Consider the following 19,265-nt stretch of genomic DNA (forward strand, 5'->3'; position numbering starts at 1 on the left):
ATTTCACTACCTAACAAAAAACATGTGCTTGCCGCCTTTTATAATGACCACTTCCTTTTTTAACATGACCACTTCTGAGGAAAAAAACTGTGTTTTTACAATTTTTTAATAAAGTTTTTCTAGTATAAATTAGACTCCCCGGCAGTGGGCAAAACATCCTCGACAAAGAGTAATGGTGTGTACACACGGTCGACATGCTGCCGTGCGATGCGAGTCCCGATGCGATCTGATGGCATCGGGACTTGCATCGCACGGCAGCATGTCGACCGTGTGTGGGAACATGAAGGAGAGCATAGTATAGTACCTGCTGTCACCACTGGGTGCCGGGATGTCAGCGTGCTGCGACACCCGGGGCCGCGGCACATCAAACAGCTCCCCCCCCCCCGCCGTGCAGACATCAGGCCACACCCCCCGCCCTCCTCTTTAGGCGGACTTCTTCCGGCCGGGTCATCAGCCCTGCAGCGCAGCCCTAGGAGAAGCCCCTCTCCCTCTGGCCGCCGGAGCTATAGTGAGTGAGTATTCAGGCACAAAGACTATATAGTGCAGATCTGCACTATATAGTCTTGCCTGCCCTCACTATGTCGCTGCCGATTTGCGCTCACTCGGGAGCGCGCATCGCCAGCGCATCGGGCTCGCAAGCCCTCAATAGTACACAATCGGTATGTGATATGGCTTCCGATGTGCACTATATCGGCAACATCGGAATGCCATATCACACCCGTGTGTACACACCTTAAATCTTGAAACGCGTTGGTGGTTAGCCAGGAGCACCGACCACAATTACTCAAAAAGAGTGTAAACCTTTATGCAATTTGTTTTATCAAAAAAAAAAAACTTTTTTTACAGGCAAAGCACAAATACCCATTGTTACATTTCATAGCGCTCCAATCTCTATATTTAACTACCCTATTACACGGAGCAGCTCAATACAAGCGCAATTGCACATATCCCATCCCTAGAGCATGTATCAACTAATATTTGCGGCAAAATAGTAAGTAATCCTGCTGCGATCCCCCCTGCAGCACCGCCAGACGCATCTCGGATGGCGATAGCCCATTGTAGCCTATGGGCTACACACCACACTGCACGGCGGCAGTGCGGTCAGCATGCGCAGACCTCCCCCCCCCCCGATTTTCGGCTCCGTGCATCACAGGGACAGGCTCTTTTCGGAGCCCTGGGCCTGGCAGATTCAATGATAAATGGGCCCCTGAGATAGGGACCGCAGAGAGAGAGAGAGATCAAGAGAGAGAGAGAGAAGGAAAAAGAGGGGTCAGAGAGAGAGAGAGAGAGGGATCACACTCTCCACATGCCCTATTATTCTCTATTACAGAGAGAAGCAAATTGCGTCCCCCGCGACCCCCCCCAATTCGCGGGCACCCCCGTGACCCCCCACCACCCTGAAATTCGTGTGTACCCCTCCCCCACCCACGACCCCCCGAAATTCGCGGGTACTCCTCCCCCACCTGCGAAATTCGCGGGTATTTCAACCCCCCACAGACTCACCGTTGATGTCTGGGCTGAAACCACTGTGGGAGGAAGGTGCTGGCAGGAGGAGAGGACAGAGGAGCCACTGCATACAGTCCTGTCTGCGGAGCTTTCACTCTGGCTTCCAGTAGCTGCCACGGCTCTTTTTTATGGAGGAACAACACCGTCCCAAGTGTTCCTTCATCATTCTGGAGGTTTTCCCCACGTAGAGCATTTTGCAAGGGCACATTAAGATGTAAATAACGAATCTGCTGTCGCAGTCCAGCCTATATCTGCATTTGTATTCCTTTTGGTCAAAGGGGTTGGTAAAGCTGTTTCCCAGGGTTAGAAAAGGACAATTGACGCATCCCGTGCATCTAAAGACCCCTGGTTTTCTCATAAGCCAGCTGTTGGTTTTGTCAATGGACCGTGTCCGATCTGTGACGACCAGCTTGTCCTTAAGGTTGGGGCCCCTTCTGTACGCAAATCGAGGTGGTGAAGGGAACAAAGGTCCCAAGGTCGGGTCGCTGGAAATCAAATGCCAGTGTTCCTGTATCTTTTGTTTTATATGCTTCGAGGCTAAGGTATAGGTGCTACAGAAGTTTAGCCTGGCTTCTTTAGGTTCTCCTCTTTTTGGTACTGTGGACAGTAGATCTTCGCGCTTGAGGAGGTTAACCTTCTGCAGTGCGTCTTCCACATCAGATTTTTGGTACCCTCTGTCAAGGAATTTCTGCCATTGTTGATAGGGCTTGTTCCAATTCATTGGGATCAGTGGTGATTCTTAGTACCCGTAATAATTGTGAGAACGGGAGACCATGCTTAAGTGGATCTGGGTGAAAGCTGCTGGCATGCAGTAGCGTGTTCTTATCAGATGAGGAGGAACAAGTCGTCTATAAAACGAACATAGATGTAGCAAGCCTGTATACAAACATTCCACACGAGAAGCAAGCCTGTATACAAACATTATAAAACGAACATAGATGTAGCAAGCCTGTATACAAACATTATAAAACGAACATAGATGTAGCAAGCCTATCTCGTGCAGACAAGCCTATCTCGTGTGGAATGTTTGTATACAGGCTTGCTACAGTTATGCGCACAAACAGTACCGCTGTGTACTTTTAAGGTGAGCATGACTCCATGTACCAGCCTAATATGTACATGATAAAATTATGGCTTAGGTATCCTGTTCTGCAGGGGCAAATTTAGGGGTCAGGCCGCCCCTAGGCACAACATTTTTGTGCCCCCCCCCCTCCCCTTCTATTTTAATGTAATCATATATGTATATACATTGTTATTTATATATTTCATAAAAATTTAACTGAGTGTAGCCCACCTCAATATTTTCTTAAGCACTCTGGACTGCTCACTGTATGGAGGACCCGGAGGGAGGGAGGCACTTATTAGTATAGTGTCTCTGTCAGTCTCTCTCACACTGTGACTGACTGAGCGCAGGGAGGATCTGCGCGCCGCTCTGCTCAGCTGCTGGATACACAGCAGCCAATAGACTGTGTGTGTGTATAGAGTAGCCAATGGGCGGGAGCCGGCAGCAGTGAGCCTGAGCCATTTCCGGACGCGCAGGGGGACCAACGGACCCAGCCACTAAGTGGTGATGTAATGTGCATGGCAGAGTGGGTGGGCAGTGGCGGGTGACGAGCGGCGCTGCCGCCAACATATGATAATTTGTGTCTGCGGCGGCGACGCTTGTCACTTGCCGCTGCCCACCCGCTGTGCCATGCTGCTATTTAACAGAATGTCAGCCTGCCTGCCGCCCTTAATTGGTGCCGCCCTGAGGCCGGTGCCTCACGGGCCTAGGCACAAATCCGGCCCTGCTGTTCTGACCTGATTGGGATCCACAGTCTCTACCAGCCTTTGGAGCCCATATAAGTTAAGTACTTGACTGAGGTTGCACTGTGAACAGTGCCATATTTAGCCCCTTGTTGACATCAGTTGCTTTAAACACCTTTATATCAAACTGACAGCAACCGTTTAAGTTCCACACATCCCACTATGCACGAGTCAGCTGCCGCTAAGACAGGGCAGCGCTCACACTCTTGTCAGTTCACCACTTGTCTCCATGTCCCACATTCCACATACCCGTGATCTATCTTGCCCCGTGTCTGCGCAGAAGGCTTGTTGCCATAGGAGCAAGCAGTCCGCCGCCCACGTACACACTGCACTAGGCAGCTGATCGCATATGGATAGAGACACAGGGGAATCCCCTGTTGACGTCAGCTCTGATGACGGCGGCCCCGCTATCGCGGCTGTCAGTCACCGCTGAGCCCGCTGGTGGAACCAGCTGACGGGGTCAGTGTAGGAGGGACTGGCGCCCTTTTTTCACGTATTTATATGTCCACTACTTTCAGTATGTGTCACCCCTGACGAAAACCAGAACCCCTGGTTGAAACGGCTGTTGGGTCAGCTGTACGCAATGTTTGTATAAAGATGCCTGCATTGTGAATACAATATTAATTTTTCATCCACAAACGAGTGCTGGTCCCTACTTGCTTTGTCTGCCTGCTACGGAGATTGGGTGAGTGAGTATCTATCTATCTATCTATCTATCCTAGTCTGCAGCACTACTTAAGGCCCCCATACACTACGCCGACTTGTCCTAAGGACAAGTCGGCCTAATGTCGGCCCCGACTTCCCCTGAGCTCCCCCGGCAGCTCCTGATATGATTTGGCACTTGATGTGCCATTTCTTACATGTGATAAATCGGATCACATGTAAATCCGGGGGGAGCTGTGGGAGAGCAGGGTCTGGGGGAGCTTGCAGGCGGGGGGGGCATCAGGGGGAGCGGGGACCAGAGACCGGAGAGCAGGGTCCGGTCCATGTGTGATGAGAGAGGGTAGTCACCTAGCGGCAGGAGAGGTGGCGGGGAGCGGGGTCCGGTCCAGCTGCAGGAGGGGAGCACGTCCTGCTGAGACTAGGTAGCGGCAGCTGCAGGCAGGGAGCACGGATCGCACGGCGCATAACAGAGTCCAGGTAGCGGCGAGCGGGAGAATAGGAAACATCCTATTCAAAAGACTGGGCGGGCAGGGCGGACGCTGATTGGTCTTTTGAATAGGATGTTTCCTATTCTCCCGCTCGCCGCTACCCCGGACTCTGTTATTATGCGCCGTGCGCTCCGTGCTCCCCACCTGCAGCTGCCGCTACCTAGTCTCCAGTCCACACACTAGCTCACTACCACTCCTGGAGCTGGACCGGACCCCGCTCCCCACCACCTCTCCTGCCGCTAGGTGACTACCCTCTCTCATCACACATGGACTGGACCCTGCTCTCCGGTCCCCACGCCCACAGACCAGCTCAATGCCGGCTGCACATAAGATTTATCTTATGTGCAGACCGTCCGACATCCAGATCTGATCCGATGCGCACGGGGACCGCGCATCGGATCAGATTGGATGTCATACCCTACACGATTTGGGCAATTTCACCCGATTTCTCAGCCTGATCCTCCAGAATCAGGTGAAATCGGGCCCAAATTGTGTAGTGTATGGGGGCCTTTAGGGGTAAATAAAAGAACAATAATGGTGTGTACACATGGGGGCGATAGGGGCTATAATCGCTGGGAATATGGTCGCAGGCGACCATATTGGCAGTGATTGGAGTGCGCACCAGCGATAAATCGCCGGGTGCGCGCTCCCGTTTTCTGCTCCATTGTAATCGCTGGTCGCAGGAGCTTGCTCCTGCGACCAGCTAATTACCTCTGCGGCTCCCCCAGCAGAGGTTCCTTTTCATCAGCGACCATCTCAGGTCGCTGATGCAAAGGAGACACTGGGCAATATATTGCTCAGCAATATATTGCTGAGCAATATATCTCCCCCCGTGTGTACGGGGCTTAACACTTGTCTCCTTGTTCCACCCGCCCCCCAGCAAATTACCTTTGTGATTGTGCACATTGCTGTCTGCAGCCTGAGGAGCACTCAGAGGCGGATCTGAGGGAGCTTTAATTGTAGATAGCTTTGTGGGTGAGAGAATCGGCAGCACCTGCCATTCTGTTTGGCACCTGCCCGCCCATCCTCTGCCACTATTCTTGTGCTTGCTTCCGGCAGGCAGTGTGGCTGCGGGCAGCCTGTACCATCCCCCACCCCAGCCACCACTGAATATTCCGCACTGTGAGTTGGTGTGAGGCACAGCCGCAGCTGCATAGACACAGCTGACCCTGCCGCACGAACACAGCTGACCCCGGGGCCCATGCTCCTAGTCCTTCAGATCCGGCCACCCCGCACCAAATAATTTTTTTTTTTTAAAGTGTGTGTGTCTGGACCCGGGCCCCACTGACAGGCCCGGGCCTAGGTAAAATGTACCCGCCCCCTCCCCTCTCGGCGGCCCTGACTGTAGGCTCTGTGCTCTGAAGGCTAGCTTACTTTCGCTGCTCGCAGGGTGATTGACATCCTGCTGGTGTTCCCGGCCGCCAGGTGGTAGTCCGCTGATGTCATCAATGGCCTTTGCAGTGCCGAGTGAGTCCTGGAGAGCAGGGGAAATAATTTGATGGTGAATGATGTACCCCCTGTGTGCACAGCTACATACACATTTGCACCCATGCACAGTGGCGGGGAAGTCCTTCTACCTGCTCTCAGGGCCAGATTTAAGTAACAGGCTGATGCCCTACTCCCCTACCTGCTGATGTAGAAGTCCCAGGTCTGGAGGCGGCATCCTGTCCTCTCCTCCTCCACAGTGCTGGAGGAGATGTCACTGCTGGATATGGAGCCGTGGACCCCCACGACCGCCCCTCCCGCGATTCGTGACCCTGCCTGCGCATTTCACGGACCTCCACGACCCCCCCCCCCCCCTCCAGTGTTTCGCGGACCCCCGCAAGAAGGGGGGATGCCATGCTGCCCCCAGCAGATGCCGCCCATAGGCACGTGCCTAGTGGGAAATTCGACCCTGCCTGCTCTGAATCAGGCCCATTGTTCAGGTTTTAAGGATAGTCATGCTTGAGCACAGGTGACATAATTAGTACCTCAGTCAATTTGATTTAACCATCTGGACTCATGCATGGATATCTTTAAAACCTGGACTGTAAACTGCTGTAACTACATTCACTGTCAGGGCAGAACAAAGCAGGAGCTAGGACCCAGGGAGAGTCAGCTCTTCCCAGTGATCATGAACACATGAGATGATTCAGGGGCGGATTGGCCCACTGGGACACCGGGCCATTTCAAACCCTCCTCTGTTGGGCCGTTTTCCATGCTTTCCGGGCCAGACCATCCTAGGGATGACCATCGATGATTAGAAATCAACGATGGTTTATGGCGATGTCGAATAGTTTTGACATTGATGGGGGAGAACCAGAATGTTTCCCACCATCGATGTCACAGTTTTTGCGGTTTCCCCAAGGTGCCGGGACACGGAGCATAGCACCGCCCCCGACACCCACTCCCCCATATTTTGATTGGTCCACAGATCAATCAATCAAAGAAAATGGATGACCATCGATATGTAAAAACATCGATGGTCATCCCATGAATGGTATTACACCATCGATGGCCAGTTGGTCTTTTGCCATCGATGGCAACCATCGGTGGCAAAGGCAACGATGGCCATTCCTAGACTATCCTGCCTACTGGCCTGAAGAGCAGTAGCCACGCCCCCTCCACCAGAGCACACTGACTGAATAACACCCGTGACCCAGCACACTGACTGAATAACACCCGTGACCCAGCACAGGCCTTTGGCAGCGGCTGGAAGCCAGAGTGAAAGCTCCGCAGACAGGACTGTGTGCAGTGGCTCCTCTGTCCTCTCCTCCTGGCAGCACCTTCCTCCCACAGTGGTTCCAGCCCAGACTTCAACGGTGAGTACTTCTGTGGGGGGTTGAAATACCCGCGAATTTCGCGGGTGGGGGAGGGGTACCCGCTAATTTCGGGGGGAGGGGTACCCGCGAATTTCGGGGGGTCGTGGGTGGGGGAGGGGTACACACGAATTTCAGGGTGGTGGGGGGTCGTCCGCGAAATGGGGGGGGGTCGCGGGGGACGCAATTTGCTTCTCTCTGTAATAGAGAATAGGGCATGTGGAGAGTGTGATCCCTCTGACCGCACTGCCGCTGTGTTCAGCCCATAGTAGGCTACAATGGGCTATCGACATCCGAGATGCGTCTGGCGGTGCTGCAGGGGGATCGCAGCAGGGTTACTTACTATTTTTCCCCAAATATTAGTTGATACATGCTCTAGGGATGGGATATGTGCAATTGCGCTTGTATTGAGCTGCTCCGTGTAATAGGGTAGTTAAATATAGAGATTGGAGCGCTATGAAATGTAACAATGGGTATTTGTGCTTTGCCTGTAAAAAAGGTTTTTTTTTTTAATTTGAAAACAAATTGCATAAATGTTTACACTCTTTTTGAGTAATTGTGGTCGGATAGCGGAGTTAGGGTATCGGTGCTCCCGGCTAACCACCAACGCGTTTCAAGATTTAAGGTGTGTACACACGGGTGCGATATGGCTTCCGATGTTGCCGATATAGTGCACATCGGAAGCCATATCGCATACCGATTGTGTACTATTGAGGGCTTGCGAGCCCGATGCGCTGCCTATGCGCGCTCCAGAGTGAGCGCAAATCAGCAGCGACATAGTGAGGGCAGGCAAGACTATATAGTGCAGATCTGCACTATATAGTCTTTGTACCTGAATACTCACTCACTATAGCTCCGGCGTCCAGAGGGAGAGGGGCTTCTCCTAGGGCTGCGCTGCAGGGCTGATGACCCGGCCGGAAGAAGTCCGCCTAAAGAGGAGGGCGGGGGGTGTGGCCTGATGTCTGCACGGTGGGGGGGGAAGCTGTTTGATGTGCCGCGGCCCCGGGTGTCGCAGCACGCTGACATCCCGGCACCCAGTGGTGACAGCAGGTATAGTACTATGCTCTCCTTCATGTTCCCACACACCGTCGACATGCTGCCGTGCGATGAAAGGCCCGATGCCATCAGATCGCATCGGGACTCGCATCGCACGGCAGCATGTCGACTGTGTACACACCATAACTCTTTGTCAAGGATGTTTTGGCCACTGCCGGGGAGTCTAATTTATACTAGAAAAACTTTATTTAAAAATTGTAAAAACACAGTTTTTTTTCTCGGAAGTGGTCATGTTAAAAAAGGAAGTGGTCATTATAAAAGGCGGCAAGCACATGTTTTTTGTTAGGTAGTGAAATGAAAGGATATCGAGTTGAGCTGTTGTGTGTGTGTGTGTGTGTGTGTGTGTGTGTGTGTTATTATGAATCTTTAAAAAATAATCAGAGACATTGGCTTGGAGGCGACTTAGGGCCTTATTTTGGTTCATTCTTTCTGACAAAATCCTTCTTAGATGGGCAAAACCATGTGCACTGCAGGTGGGGCAGATGTTACTTGTGCAGAGAGAATTAGATTTGGGTGGGGTTTTACTTCAAAGTGAGATCTATATTGCAGTGTAAAAATAAAGCAGCCAGTATTTTCCCTGCACAGAAACAAAATTACTCACCCAAATCTAATTATCTCTGCACATTTTACACCTGCCCCCCTGCAGTGCTCATGGTTTTGTCCATCTAAGAAGGATTTTGTCAGAAAGAATGAACCAAAATAAGGCCCTACGGAACTAAAGAAAACCGAAACCAAATGGATTTATGAATTAAATACGCTTAATCCAGCTGTCTTAAATATTGATATAGAGTTAAACGCCTTATTTCAATAACACGCACAACAGCTCAACTCGATATCCTTTCATTTCACCTCTCTCTCTCTCTCTCTCTCTCTCTCTCTCTCTCTCTCTCTCTCTCTCTCTCTCTCTCTCTCTCTCTCTCTCTCTCTCTCTCTCTCTCTCTCTCTCTCTCTCGGAGATTATCTAAGAATCTCCACCCCCTTTGCCGCCCATCGCATTTATAATTATCGCATATGTTCTAACATATGCGATAATTATAGCAAAGGACAGCTCTTGCGTTAAGAGCTTTCCTTTGCGGTGAGAGTAGCCGGGTCCCAGCAGGTCCCGGCGGCTCCCCCCTCCCTCCCACACCCGGCGCTGCTGCTGCGCCGGGCTCTCCTCCTCCCTGCGCCCGGAAGAGGATCAGTGCAGGGAGGAGGTCACCGGTCCGGGCAGCACAGCTCTGTGCTGCCCGGACACAGGTGAGGGGGCGATGCGGGGCGGCGGTGATCCGTGCGGGTCGGGGCGGCGGAAGGTTGCGGTAGAAGCCCATTGGCTTTTATGGGGCATCGCCAGATTTTTCTGGCGATGCCCCCCCGCCGCGGTACAGCATCCCAAAATGCGGTAAAACCCCCCGATAACGGGCTTTTTACCGCATTTCTAGCTTAGAGAATCTCTCACTCACTCACTCTCACTCTCACTCCTGACCTGACTGCTGTGAGGCAGCGATACTAAGCACTATTGCTGCCCATACATGCATTTTCCACTACATCTCATTGCAATCTAGTCCAAAAGTAGCCACATTGCAAGGTAAAATAGCACCGTGTGTGGGCACCTTGGGTGAAATGTAATAGGATGAGAGATTCAGAAAGTGAGAGATTTGGTAAGAAATCTCCAGTTTTTTTAAAGTGGCAATCATTTACACAGCAAAACCAGTGTGATTTTGCTGTGTCAATGATTGCCACTTTAAAAAAACTGGAGATTTCTTACCAAATCTCTAACTTTCTGAATCTCTCATCCTATTACATTTCACCCCTGATGTCACCGTGCTGCCCCGTATCTCTGTATATACACACTGACAGCATTACTGCCTCTCGGCACTGAGGCCATGGGTACACAAACTCCACACCATGGCAATATCTGTGTGGAGTTTGTATATTCTCCCCATGCTTGTGTGGAGTTTCACCGGGTGCTCCCGTTTCCCCGACAACCCAAACATTATACTGTTAAGTTAATTGGCTCCCGCCGTCACTCGCTCGCGCGCCCCCATCAGCAAGGCGGTGGGAAGCGGGGACCCAAATGGGTGGGAAACCCATCTCTACTTCGGGAAGCGGACGGGCAGCAGACATCCGCTGACGCCAGCTGCCCACACACGTCACGGGGGCATTTACGTGGGAATGCCCATGAAATGCTGGGCGTTCCCATGGGCACGACCCCTCACCGCCGAACCCCCAGCCCACCCGCACTGCTAGGTGCGAACAGGACAGCCAACTGGCAGTTTGCCATGCCCGCTCGCACCAAGTGTCTGCACATGCGCAGACACTCAACATTGCTCCCCCATGCAAATGTGCAGGGGATCGCACAGACCAGAATAAGGACCACTATGTAGACAAACTGATTGGACATTGACAGTAAATAGATGAATGTATTTTGCAGGTCCTCCAGGTGCAGCCACCACTGCATACTCCCTTCTTTGCACACGGCCTACAAGTTCCTGGACAACAGCCGGTGGTAGGTTTTGCTGTTTTGTCTTGTAGTACAGAGACTAACTGTCACATTGAAGAAGGTGGAGTCGGCCTAGAACGCACCTGTCTCTTTAATTCAAACTCACGGGTCGATCCTATAAGGGCGTGAGGTGCCATTCGGGTTCTGTTTTGCCATGTATTTAAATGCCGGCAACGGCACTCGATTCAGCCCGATCTCGCACCCTTTGCTAGGCCGAATTCGCTCATACCCCTATGGAGGTGCAAGCACTTTTTAAGTGAATTCAGCCTTTAGTATAGTGCGCTTGGTGCCGTGATGATTCTCACTCGCGAATCAACCACAACAAATAGGATCGACCCCTAAGTGGGGTTAAAATCTGGATTCTGAGCTGGCCAGTTCATCCGAGTTATTGCATTTTCTGTATATGAGTCCAGCGTCACCATGGAAACATTAAAGGTGGCATTGTTGTAGAACTGCCACAATGTAGGGAGCATAGAGTTATAGAGAACATCTCTATACTACTTAGATGTAATGTGACCAGGGCTTTTTTGGGCCAGAACGCCGTTCCTGAAGCTCCTTTCCAAAATTACGTCACAGTGCTCCGGGACCTCTGCGGCCTACCCTGCTGTCTGTCTCCTCCTCCACTGGGCGAAGTGACGTGGCTGCTGCTTCCCTTCTGAGGGGATGGGAGGAGAGCGCTTTGTGCAGCTCTCCTACCCCTCACTGTGTCCCTGTGACTGGGCCATCAGCCAATAAGAGCTCGCTGGCCAGCTCCTGATTGGCTACTGGCCCACAAGCCAATCAGAGCTCACGGGCCAGCAGCTAATCAGGAGCCGGCCTGGGAACTTTGATTGGCTGACGGCCCAGTCATAGGGACACAGTGATGGGAAGGAGAGAAGCACGATGAGCTCACCTCCGAAGGGAAGTGGCAGCGGAGGAGGAGACATACGGCAGGGGGTCACCGGACTCTCCCGACAGCAGCAGCAACAGCAGTGAGTTGCACTGATGCTGGGAAATTCTGACACATTGGGGGCATATGTGTTTCTGGTACTGTGGGGCATACCTGGCACCATGGGGGTATATGTGTATCTGGCACTATTGGGGACATATGTATATCTGGCACTATTGCGGTTATATGTGTATCTAGTGCTGCACTATTGGGGGCATATGTGTATCACACCCCCATTTTCATTGGCCACACCCCATGTGACATGGGGCTACACCCATTTTTTGGTCACACACAGTACCACTGAGTATTTTTTTAGACTTGCACCACTGGCTGGGGGGCATTGTTCATCTGGCACTTCATCCACGACCCCCATAGAGGGACAAAAGAATAGGTGCTACCGTTCCCGCAGCGTGGCGAGCGCTCACCATGCTGTCTGAGTATGGGCAGTCAGGATCCCGACTGTCGGAGTCCCATACCACACCCATTTGCAAAGTGATTTGTCACTCCATTACACTCGTGGTCTTGTTGACGCCAGCTCCCTGCAACACAAGACTCCTTACCACTTCACCATCCTCAGTTCAAAGACTGCTTGTCTCATATCCCCACTGGCCCTTCCTATCACTAATTGCTCTTGTATGTTTTACATCACCCAATATTATAAAATAAAATATTTGATTTTTTACATCACTGTTTCAGCCACTACATGTTAACCAGTACTGCCACCTAGTGATAATAGACAGTATCAAACTGATTTTAGCATCACAGTCTAACTTTATTACAACATTCATCATTCAGGTACTCCCTAAAGTGAGCGCAGGGCCAACATTTTTGGTTATAGACTCCATAACACTCGCTGCCATTGGTCCACTATCCCCCCCCCCCCCCCTCACCACTTCACCCCTTCACCCCTGCTCCATTGCTGCCCGCTGGGACCAGCATTTCCTCCTGTCTGCAGTCCCGGCACTCCTCCTGCTAGAATATCACTTGCAAAATGGCCACCACCTTAAAGCAGACCGTTATTTAGGATGCAAGAGGAGGTCGCCGCCTCCTCTAGCATCCTTAATAACCGTCTGCTGTGAGGGGGCGGCCATTTTTTATGTGAAATTCTAACAGGAGGCGCTGTGCAATTCCCTGCGGGCAGCAGTGGACTGGGCGGCAGCGGTGAGGAGGAGAGAAGGAGGGAGAGTGCTCCCTGGCAGCAGCGACAGATGTAGCCGCGGCCCCATTAACCCCCGGCAATAGCTTCCACAGACCCCCAGTGCCCAAACTGACCTAGCGTTTCCAAGCCACCGTGGGGTCTGTGGAGCTATTGTTACGCCACTGGCTGCATTCTTCTTTGTGAATGGAGGTTTATAAGCAGCTGCTCACCCATAATATCCAAGTACATGGGCCTCCCTACAAAGTGTTCCTGTCAAAACCAACACATTAGTGGCCATTTGGAAGTTGTATGCATGTGGTAACCCCTGGTTAGCACTCTGGTCCATGGGTTGCAGTTGCGGTTGGCTGAGGTCTTCCAGGGCGAAGTGCATTCCGGCAATGACCGCTCCTTTTACACGTATTAACCACGAAAGCACAGTGGATTAAGGGACCTTCATAACATCCACAATACTTCTCACACACATGCCTCCGATCAGCCATCCTACATTAATCCCCTTTCAAACTCATTTAGCTCATTCCGGAAAGCCATTCTGTTAGCAGTTGATCTTATCGGAGCCCCGCTACCAGTTTATAAGTTTACGAAAATGTGAAGATAGCTTTCATTTCCCAATATTCTAAATAGATCCATATAATCCACAAATGTTTAATAGACCAAACCATTTTTCTCTTTCGTCCAGTCCGGTGACACAGCTCCACCTTGGGATGTAGGAGGGTCCGCAGGAGCCAAGGCACCTATAGCTGAAACTTTTCCTCTGGCTGCAGGCTCCTCCCCTTCTGCAGCCCATCATGCTTCAGTTCGTTTTAGGTGCATACAGGAGTGGGTGCTTGGCTGATCGGCTGCTGTGGCAGCCGGCTTTTTTATTCTGGCTTTTCACTAAGATAGTTCGGTTTTTCTTATTTTATTAACAATAGTGTTAGTGCAGGTTTTTAATGCCAGTGTGTTGCTTCTAATAGATGCAAATCACACTGACAGCACAACAGAGGCTGACAGAAGCGCGTCCTGTCAGCGCTCTGTGTGCAGGGGTGTCTGTCTGCACCCGCTGCACAGCGCTTAACCCCAGGGTTTGGCTGGGAGCGCTCCGGATCCGGCTCCTTGCAGAAGGGGAAGGACCTCCCGCGATGGCGGACGCCATATTCAAAGGGATTACAGCCTGAAATCCCTCCGGGGAAGTGAAGGCTGTCACAGGTGTCTGGTGGTGACGGACGACTCCAAGTGATCCCGGCAGAGGGGAGGCACAAGGAGGTGAGGAGTCTTGATTGTGGGAGCGGCTAATGGGGGAAAAGGGCGCCCATTCAGGCTACCTACCCCGCTGAAGCAGGGACTTGGTCCCTTCCCACTTGTGTGCGGGCGCCATTTTCTCTCTCCGCAGTGTAAGCTGAAGCTGGCTGAACTTGTTGCTGCGCACAAGTTTGGAGTCTCCTGGAAGCGCTACCCCCGCTGACGCTGAGAAGTACAGAACAGCAAGCAGACAGCTAAGTACAACAGGATATTCTGTCTTGTACATTGCCTGACATTTTGCTCTGTGGGTTAATCATGACTGACACAGGTGATGATGCTGCTGCTGTAGAGGGGGGGGGGGGCGGAGGACATGTCTTTAAACTGCAGTTTTTGTGGGGTTAAATATTCATGTGAACAGATGAACCAAAGGGAACCTTGCCCTGCTTGTAAGTCTGTGCCTGGCAATACACATGCCCAGGGGTCTGAGCAAGAGCCAGCGTGGGCTGCATCATTGGGGAGGTCTATGAATGCCCTTGTTGTGGCACAAAATAGACAGAGGGGCAATTTAATCAGGTCTCCTGGCCCCAGTTTTTCCTCCCGAAATTCTATGGGGTCCATTTCTCCCGAGCAAGGGGACCCCATATTATTGCAGGTCATTCAGGAAACTGCGCAGGGGGTGCATAAAATGAATGCACTCATGGAAAAGTTTGCAAAAAAAACCCTGATAGTCCTTCCCAACCTTTTTTTCTCTCCCGTACCCCTTGATTAGGCTTTTCATTGATAAGTACCCCCTCTCATTTTGAAATATGGACAGTACTTAGTGGTATGCGGATCCTTATGCATGTCCTTATATTAAGGAGGAGCGGAGGAGTAGTATACAGCAAGGAATCGTGCCCTTCTGTGTCTAGACACTGGTTGTGTATTATCTCCAGGATTCCCACTAACACCAGTAGGATTAATGTCGCTGCTTCCTCTACCTTTTGTCAGTGCTGAGCAGTTAACTGCTGATGTCTGAGAGCAGCATGGGAAGCTCCCAGTGGATTGCTGGTCAGGCATATGACACAACATGGTTTGTCTCCATGGCAATGGGTCTTCAGCCATCAAAAGACCTTTTCATTGTCCGCCATTACCAATATTATTTTCAAGTACCCCCAGCTGGTCTGCAGAGTACCCCCAGGGGTACTAGTACCCCAGGTTGGGAACCACTGCTCTAGATGGCCTTCAGTTGCACCTCCTCTGCTAGTGTGATGATTTGTCTGGTGACCATAGGGAAGAGGCTGAGGCATCAGTCCCGGGCATTGAGGATCTTATCCTGGCTGTTAGATAGGCTTTGGACTTAGAGGAAGATAGGATTCAGGCTCAGTGCATTTTTAAGAGAATGCACAGAGAATCTTTTACTTTCCCTTCAGACCCTGGTATGGTCGCATTGTTAGTGGAGGCTTGGAAAGTACCTGACAAAAAGGTGTCTATGTCCAAGAGATATGCAAATATGTATCCCATGCCCGAAGAGCATGTAAAAATGTGTGAGAGAGTCCCGTTGGTGGATGCACCGGTGGCTAGACTGTCCAAGGTCACAGCATTACCAGTCCAAGGTAGTGCAGCCTTTAAAGATCCGGTGGATAAGAAAGTGGAAGGATGCCTAAAAGCTGTTTTTGAGTTTGATTTACACTCCGCCCCATTATTGCCTCAGATTGGGTAGCGAAGGCTATGATTAAGTGGGCTGAGGCTTTGGCTGATCAGCTGCGGCCTGTTTCTGAGGCATTTTTCCTGGCAGAGAAACTCAGGTGTGCTGCAGAGTACATCACTGAGGCTGGGGAGAAAGGTGCCAAGATGGCATCCAAGGTTTCCGCCACTTCTGTGTCAGCAAGGCGAGCCCTTTGGCTGAAGTCCTGGGATGCTGACAGTGAATCTAAGAAAGCTCTGGAAACTCTAGAGTTTAAAGGGGAATTGCTTTTTGGCACTGAACTGGAAGCCATTATTAAACAGGCCACGGGGGGTAAAAGTACCTTCTTGCCTACCACCGCTAAGGCCTCAGGTTCTAAGTTTGGAGCATTTAAACCTACTTTTCGCTCCTCCTTCCGTGGCGGTGCTTCCAACAGAGGACAGGCGGGAAGAGGTAGATTCCCGGCAGGTAAAGGTAAGGCTGCCAAATCCAGATTTGGGGCCTTCAGTAAGAAGCAAGGATCAAAAGGAGAGGATAAATCCTCCGCATGACGGGGTACAGGCTCACCGTTCTGGTCTCAGTGTGGGGGGTCGCCTCCTGCAGTATCGGGACAAGTGGAACCTTCCAACAACCGACCATTGGGTTCTGTCCATTGTCTCAACAGGTTATTGGATAAATCTCAGGGGGAATCATCCAAAGAGATTTCTGCCAACCCCTTTACCACGAGACGCCAGGGCACGCACGGTTCTTTTGGAAGCGGCCTCGGCTCTCAGGGAGAAAGACGTTATGGCCCCGGTCCCTCAGGAGGAACACAAGAAGGGTTTTTATTCGATACTCTTCTTGGTACCCAAACCAGATGGGTCAGTCAGACCCATTTTAAATCTGAAATCTCTAAATCAACACCTATGGGTGGATCATTTCTGAATGGAGTCTCTCCGCTCAGTGCTTGGCAGCATAGAGCCTGGGGAATTTTTAGCATCCGTGGACATCCAGGATATAGCTACATATACCAATATGCAAGGAACATCAGTCTCTTCTTCGCTTCGCGATAGGAGAGACTCATTTACAGTTCCAGGCCCTACCCTTTGGTCTGGCCACAGCGCCAAGGGTATTCACACAGGTGATGGCAGCAATGGCTGCATCACTGAGACTCAGGGGGATTGTAATCATCCCATACTTAGACAACCTGCTATTCAAAGCAAAGCCAGAGTACAAGTTGGTGAAAAACCTGTCCATAGCAACACAGTTTTTGCAGGACATGGGATGGGTTATAAACATGTCCAAATCCCATTTAATTCCATCTCAGAGATTACTTTTTCTGGGGGTAATACTGGACACCCATTTACACAGGGTTTTCCTACCAGAATCCAAAGCAAAGAACATCCGTCAGTTAATCCTACTGTTACTGCAGGCTCACAGGCCTACAGTTTGGCAGGGAGTGAAACTCCTGGGCAAGATGGTAGCGACTTTCGAGACGCTTCAATTTGCCAGGTAGCATTCCAGAATTTTTCAATGGAACATTCTATCTTGCTGGTCAGGAAATGCAAAGACCTTGAAACAGGAAAGTTTGCTTCTCTCTCAGGAAACAAAGGAGTCCTTACTTTGGTGGACGGACATAGAGACGTTGCAGCTGGGGCGGTCGCTTCGCTCTTGGGACAGGGTGGTGATAACGACCGACGCCAGTCTCAGGGGTTGGGGGGGAATTGCCCTTCACCATCGGTTGCAGGGTCTTTGGTCCAAGCAGGAATCCAGACTTCCAATAAATATATTTGAGCTTTGTGCAGTTTGGAAGACTCTTCAGCAGGCCGAGGATGGTTTGAAAGGCCTTCCAATCTGAGTACAGTCGCACAATGCCACGGCAGTGGCTTGCCTGAATCATCAGGGCGGGACTCGCAGCAGGATGGCAATGCAGGAAGTCTCACGGATCCTTACCTGGGCAGAAAACAACACTCCGGTTCTGTCTGCTGTCTTCATTCCGGGGATCCGGAATGTAGAGGCGGATTTCTTCAGCAGGGAGGATCTGCTGGAGGGGGAATGGTGCTTGCATCCGGAGGTATTCCAGGAAATTGTGAATCACTGGGGGCTCCCAGAGGCGGACCTAATGGCATCCAGGAACAACTGTCAGGTTCCGAAGTTCTGTTCCAGGACCAGGGACCCAACCGCCTGGCAGTTTCACCTGGTATATATCTTCCCTCCGTTCCCAATGATACCGAGGGTGTTGAAACGAGTGAGGTCTCAGCAGGTGCAAGCTATTCTGATAGCACCAAAATGGCCCAAGAGGTCGTGGTACTCGGACATTCTGAGGTTATCAGTGGAGTCTTGGCCTCTTGCTCTTCGTCAGGACCTGCTGAGACAAGGGTCGTTTCTTCACCAGGACCTTGCTCGGCTCAGTTTGACGGCCTGGCTTATGAGACCACCTTATTGAAAAAGAAGGGTCTCTCTGATGCGGTGATTCAGACTATGCTTAGGGCTCGTAAGCCAGTCTCAGCTGCAAATTATCACCGAGTATGGAAGATTTACATCAGGTGGTGTAAGCGTCACACCTCCAGATTCAAGGTATCCAGATTATTGGAGTTCCTACAGTATGGTTTCTCATCGGACTGGGTTTACAGTCTCTGAAAGTACAGCTTTCTGCTTTATCCATCTTTTTCCAGAAAAGGATAGCTTTTCTGCCTGAGGTTCAGCCGTGGGACTTATCCTTGGTTCTGTCTGTACTTCAGAGTCCTCCTTTTGAACCATTAATGTCAGCTGACCTTAAATATGTGTCTTGGAAACTTACGTTTTTGTTATCCATTGCTTTCGGAGTTAGGAGCGTTGTCCTGTAAATCTCCGCATTTAATTTTTCATGAGGATAGGGCTGTGCTTCGAACAGTACCTACGTTTTTGCCGAAAGTAGTGTCCTCCTTTCATCTGAACCAGGAGATTGTGCTCCCGGTATTTTCCTCTTCTGAAGGGGCCAAAAATAGGGCCAAATTAAGAAAGTTGGACGTAGTTCGCAACTTGCGAATTTATGTGGACAGGATAAAGGATATCCGAAAAACAGATCTGTTGTTGGTTCCCTATGATGTGCATAAGAGAGGTTAGTCTGCTTCTAAGCAGACCATTGCAAGGTGGCTTAGGTCAGTGATTGCCTTTGCTTATACCAAGGTGGGTAGACCGGTTCCTTCTCGGATTAATGCACATAATACCAGGTCAGTAGCTTCCGCTTGGGCTGTGCGTCATGGGGCTACAGCGGAGCAGTTGTGCAGGGCTGCCACTTGGTCCTCTGTTCACACCTTTACCAAATTTTACAGGTTTCATGAGTACGCGTTGGAGGACGCTTCATTTGGAAGGGCAGTAATGAGAACTGGCGGTCTGAGCGTACCCTCCCATAATACCGGCTCGTGAACGTCCCAAGGTGAAGCTGTGTCACCGGCCTGGACGAAAGAGAAAATGGAATTTTTGTAAGAACTTACCGTTTAAACCCCTTTCTCTGAGTCCAGTCCGGTGACACAGCGA

General features: G+C 51.0%; 1 long non-coding RNA gene and 1 pseudogene across 2 annotated transcripts in view; both read left to right on the forward strand.

Moving 5' to 3' along the window:
- LOC146027158 (E3 ubiquitin-protein ligase TRIM39-like) overlaps nucleotides 1-19,265 on the forward strand; it is a 48,963-nt pseudogene that overhangs the window by 26,803 nt on the left and 2,895 nt on the right. The window lies entirely within an intron of this gene.
- LOC146027160 (uncharacterized) overlaps nucleotides 7,086-19,265 on the forward strand; it is a 96,750-nt gene continuing 84,570 nt past the window's right edge. The window contains exon 1 of the long non-coding RNA XR_014454705.1: nucleotides 7,086-7,264. This is a non-coding gene — a long non-coding RNA (uncharacterized LOC146027160). The remainder of the gene's footprint in view (nucleotides 7,265-19,265) is intronic.

Source organism: Crinia signifera, chromosome 8 (genome assembly GCF_055691185.1).
Source record: "Crinia signifera chromosome 8, ASM5569118v1, whole genome shotgun sequence".
NCBI classification, from domain to species: domain Eukaryota; kingdom Metazoa; phylum Chordata; class Amphibia; order Anura; family Myobatrachidae; genus Crinia; species Crinia signifera.